The following is a 6000-nucleotide window of genomic DNA, read 5'->3' as shown; positions in this document are numbered from 1 at the left end:
ATTACTCTGATCAAGAATGTGTTCATAACCGAGATTAAGGAAGCTGTATAATTTAATCTTGGTGCAATTAATATTAATATTAATATTAATATTAATATCACTTTATGAGAGTCTTTATTAAGTAATATATATTTTCAAAACCCCCTTCAACACCCTTAGATCAAAAAATTACCTCCTAATACCCTTTAATCCAATGACTAAAAATCATCCTCCAACACTATTAGCTAATAAATACATTGTTAACATTAATCTTCCTAAATTACCCCTAAACCCCAATTTTAACATTAAACACGGGAAACTTTAACAGATATAGGGGTTCACAATAATCTGATTCATTCACCGCATTCATATGCAAAATTAAACAAAACCCTATCATCTCCTACAATCTCCTACGATTGTCTCTCCATCTTTCGTCGATACTTTACTTTACATTCAAATTGGGAAGAACCTTCATACATATTACTTGATACTGGATTAACGGTTCGAGTGTTTGCCCTAAATGTTGTGATGAAGCAGATCAATGTACAATCATAACCGAATCAATATCATTGTTTGCTGCACATATCAGAATTGTATTAAACCCAATCGGACGGTACTATCATATTCTTGATTATGAAAATCCTATATGTTTATGTTACATTTAGTTTCTATTATAAATTGTTACTCTGTAAAAAATTAACACGGGTTGGGTAGGTTAATTCTCATACTATTTATGCAGTTATGCTTATATGTTTTTCATTAGGTTTTTAAAAAATGCTTTGATACTCGCATTTTAGTTGTTTTTAAGTATGTGGTCCATAGTACTTATTTTGAATAAGGTTAATCATTCGGTTTATAATAATATGTATATATAATTAAGCAAATGAATAATTGTTTCCAAGGTTGATATTTGTGAAACATTGGATGCACCAATTGAGCAAATGCTAATCTTCCATAAAAGGTTATGATGTTATTACAAAACTTATTAACTTCTTCAACTTTTTAAGGAAAAATATTGTTCAGAGTTCAGATCAAGATAATAATTTAACAAACAGAACTTTATCTGTTTTACATTGATGTATCAGCTTACTACTCAGATTTTCAGAAAGCCTGTAACTTGCCGTTAAAATTATACGACTACTTAATAAATAGCTATCAAAGTCATTAAGGCCTAATTGGGCCTAAGTGCTATCATGTTTTATGGAATCTTCTAATCGTAGGTTGTCGGGAGTTGGAACGTTGATGCTTTTTGGATTTTTAGTCTCAATTGAACGTGAAGATTCAGGTAACGGGCAAGAAAGTGTCCTGGAAATACTAGGATTAACTTCGGCAACCTCTTCAATACCCTCTTCTAGATAAACATCTTGCATACTAAGTTTCTGGTATTTTATAATTTCCCTCAAACAGCTGTTCTCACGAATATACACCGAGTTCTCATGCGCTAAACGAGACTTCTCTGCTAAAAACGTCTCAAGTTGAAGAAGAATCTGATCACACAAATATATGTGATCTTTAAGCATAAGAAAAGTACCAAAGATTTAGTAGAAAATAATCTAAGTATTATCATGTCATCCTCTTCAGGGTTGTCTCCTTTTTCACGAGCCTTTCGAAGAATTTTATTTTCTTCTTCTAGCTGACAACTTCTTTCTTTAGCAAATGCTAAATCCGATTTCACTGTTTTTATCTCCCGTAGAAGTAATTTTGCTTTAGCAGCTGTTGCAATCACCACCTATCACCACAAATAAGTGCCAACAATTACAACTAGAAGTGACGAAATGAACGGATCATGAGTTGGGTTGGGTTTGACCCCAAACAGATTAGCACACATAGAAACAAATTGAAATACGTTGATCTGAAACACTATTTCTGTTCAAATTAAAACCTATTTACACTTAAATTAGTTATATATTTAGTTGAACCTACATTTGAAAGCACGGGTTGGGTAGGTTCTTTTGGCTTGAGTTTAGGTAAAATTACCCATCTGCGTGTTTTCATGTGTTTTCATATTTTTGTATAATAAATGGTGTTATAGATATGATTAACAAATTGAGCTATTATATAAACTTTAAAGAGTGATTCAGTAGGCCGTATGCATTTTGGGCGAGTTCTGACCCATTTGACCCTCTCAATCTGTCAGGTTCGTGTAAATTTTGTTGTGTTCTTTTAGGTGCCAATTGTAGAGATAAAGGTTGTTCAGTTTTGTTCCTAGGATAATGATCTCTGGAAGCACATATGTGTTGATGAATATATGAAGTGTGTTGTCATTGAGATCTACGAGTCCTTCAAAATTGTCCTAAATGCTTTGGTCAATGGACATACTGAAAAAAGGTTGTGTAAGCTCTAGAATATATGATTTAATTACATTAACATATATGCCATTTCATCCCTGACTTTTCCTTAAAATGACAGGATAACTGGTATCGTAAAGTTTAGCTCACTCAGAATTGTCCGCTGTATTCTACGAGATTTTTATCTTCTTGCTTGGAGGTAAGCTTCTTTCTATAGTTTTCTCGAGGTCTGTGAATTCGTTAAGCACATTCTTTTTTACTTTTCTTAGATGTGGTAATCAGACGGGTAGTGTAATGGGGCAAAACAACTGACCCTCCAACACAACTTATGTTCTTTTTTATAATCTTATATTTTTTCATTAATTTAATAAGCTTGCAAAGATAGTATTGTGAATATAATATTTCAAGTTTTCTAACACAACAAATAACAATATGGGAGGTACTATGAGTTTACCGAATACATAGGTGGAGTCGTGACCGTCTTTTTCAATCTAGGTTGTAAATTAACCCTTTTTTTTTATGATAACCGAGGAACCCCTACTACGAACGGGCACATTGGCCCCCCGCAACGGATAAACCTCGGGACATCAGGAACCCATGTGTCACCCTGATGTCAGGGAAAAAATTAACCTATTTTACCCACTGCAAATAGAGATAAGAGTTCGAATTTCATTAAAAGGGGTTGAAATTTCTATCATTAATGTTATTAAACCATTTTATTATGATTACACTTGCATTTATGTGTCAATCTAACAGTAAGGTTCAATATTCGATGAATGGGTTTCACTTATGAAAAAAGTACCATTTCTCATGCCAATTGAGCGCTGATTTGATCACCATGATTACATTAGACAACCACAAGTGATACAGGGCAAGGGATATTGGAATACTATCCTGACAATCCATAGTAAGCGCTCATTTTTTACTTGATACCGATTTGAATATTGGTTACATGAGGACATCACATGATATACGGAATCACTATTTTTGTAAGTTTAACATGTTTTTGATTATTATATATATCTCCCTTTACATCTCCCTATCTCCCTATACATTAAAATACAATCATTATTAACAAATAAAGATTTCAAAAACCACAAATAACCATTAGATTTAAAAATGACCTTCATATATGATATACCCCTTGATCTAATGGCTCATATTCATTCCATACTTTCATTAGCTAATAAATCAAATTTTCTCCAGTAACTACCTAAACTACCCCTTAACCTAGATATTTTCCTTCCTTCTGCAAGTCTTGCGGTGGCGACTAAAAGATAGTTTCTCTCCAGGCCGCATCCAACATTCCTTCTCTTCATAATCAGTCGACTGGGAAGTGGGAACACGAATACAGGTTACAACGTTTGATTTCATTAGAAGTTAGGGTTTTCCGATTGTAAGGATTAATAAAAATTGCTCATTTCAGTTGTTATTATTGAAGCCGTGATCGGGAAGTCTTGAAGTTGTTTCGGTTGTCGATGTTTTCAACGATTTGGCCACCGTCGCTGGTATCCCCAACGTGCCCTCCATTAGATGGTATTTTTCTGCTTTCTGATTCGATTTTGCATTGTTAAGTGTTTTCGAACTTCGTAGTGTATACCATTATTGGTCCATTTGGTTGACATTGTTGTGGGTGTCAGTTAGTAACCCTCACCATTTCTAAAACTATTATATGGGATCTGATTGAGAAAGTTTCACGATGGTCATGGCTTCTTCATGAATATTAATTGTGCATACTTTGGTTACCATTTATTGCATTTTTGTGATGTTTAAATCAGAAAGATGTATTTGCAATATTTGTGAGAGCAAAGTTGTGATTATCAATGACTGTACATATATTGGGTCATCTATTGGCAAGGCAACTTATTAGTTGCAGCCATGTATTTCAGGTTACAGACATGCTTATCACTTTTTTGAATATTAGTTGTGCATTGTTTGGTCAGCGTTTATTGCTTTTATGTGATGCTCACATCTGTATGACAAACTTAAGAATTTTTTTAGAACACACTTAAGAATTCTTGTTTTTACTTCTGTTATCTCGAAAGCTGTTTAAATGTTTATTTAACAGATGGTCTGCTCAGCTATTCGTGGGTGGTAGTTTGCATTTTCAATTCAGAGGTAAACAATGTTTTGGTTTTGCTATTCATTTGATCTGTTGTGTTGTGTTGTATTTTTTTGCGCATCTTTACATATGTTTTTACCTGTTGTTGTTCCAAGTTTAGTGATATTATTATTTTACAATATGTTATTGACATATGTATTGAGTGGTAATTAAATAAAAAGAAGGGTGCCCTTGCATGGAGTCCAAATTCATGCATAACTTTAATTAGAGGAATACTAAGAACTAGGAGACTTGACAGGCGAATTCTCAAAGCTGTATGTTTAGGAAAGTCTAATGGAAATGTAATGCGATGGAATACTCCTACTGTTAGAGAAGAGATGCTTTAACAGGTTTTCAAAGTTTGCATTTTTGATTGATTGCAGTTTGTAGTTTTTTTAGTAGATTAATCGTTAATTCTATAGAGGTTTTACTAAGGTTAAAAAATTGGTTGTAACCGAAACTGAAGAAATGGTTAATTATGAATAGGCTGTTCCAAGTTGTGTTGCTGCTGAATGAAGAACGACAGATGGGCATTTGAACCAAGCATATGGGCAGCATGGTTTTAACCAAATTCACATTGGAGTTACTCAATAGGTATATTTTTCTCCACCTTTTAAAATTTTTGTGGGTATCAACAGTCTATATTGTAGTCTAACTATGCTCATTCTATTTCTTTTACAACTTAATATCATATTTTTCTCATATGTGCTCTGTTGGTGGCCTTTAAAATTTTTTCTCTATAAGATTCTAGATATTTTTAGACATTCTAATGTAGTGAAGTTGTCATGCTTTCAGTAATTATCTCATCATTTTTGGCCAAAGTGGTTCAAGGTTGGTTTTTGTTATGTTATTTAGTGCAAATATTTCTTATGCTCAGCAATCAGTTGCTATATGGACTAATTGCTTGGTGGGATTGGTGAAACGTTAAAAGAGGTTTTTCATGTTGCCTGACTTTATGGATGCAATGTCTTTTGTGTGGATAAGTTTAGGAAATATGTGTAACTATTTAGATTAGGAAATGTTGAAGGTAAAGAAATATGTATGATGCAATATCTTCTATGAGTTGTAGGAAAAAATTGTAAAAACAAATTAAAAAAAAAAAAAAAAAATAGTGGAAGCCAATTTACTGTTCATGGAACTTCCACTATTGTTATATATGGTAATGGTAAATGGTAATGGTAATGGTAATGGTATTGGTAATATCAATATTGTTTGTAGTTAATAGGGGCGGAGCCGGGATTTAACGATAGGGGAGGCTTACTCGACAATTAAAGAAGCGAACAAAATGCTATTATGAATTTGTATTATGAAAGCTGATATGGCTCATGTGAATAATTGATAAGTAAGCTTGTACGATATGTTTCAATTAATATTACTTCGTATTTAGGTTTTGAAGATTGGTTAATCAAAGTTGAATGAATAATTAGGGGAGGGTTAGTTAAAATAATTAAATATGGTCTACTAATATTTCATTGAAATTGTGCCTATTGGGGAGGCTGAGCACCCCTCTGTCCCGTCCCTGTCTCCGCTACTGGTAGTTAATATCTAACTATGTAGAGATGATTGCATTGGCAATCAAAATTAAAAATGAAATATGCGAATAGGTTGTTTTGTTAGAAGATGAGATTGAAT

Source organism: Rutidosis leptorrhynchoides, chromosome 3 (assembly GCF_046630445.1).
Source record: "Rutidosis leptorrhynchoides isolate AG116_Rl617_1_P2 chromosome 3, CSIRO_AGI_Rlap_v1, whole genome shotgun sequence".
Lineage (NCBI taxonomy): Eukaryota > Viridiplantae > Streptophyta > Magnoliopsida > Asterales > Asteraceae > Rutidosis > Rutidosis leptorrhynchoides.
Note: the sequence above shows the minus strand (reverse complement) of the source record.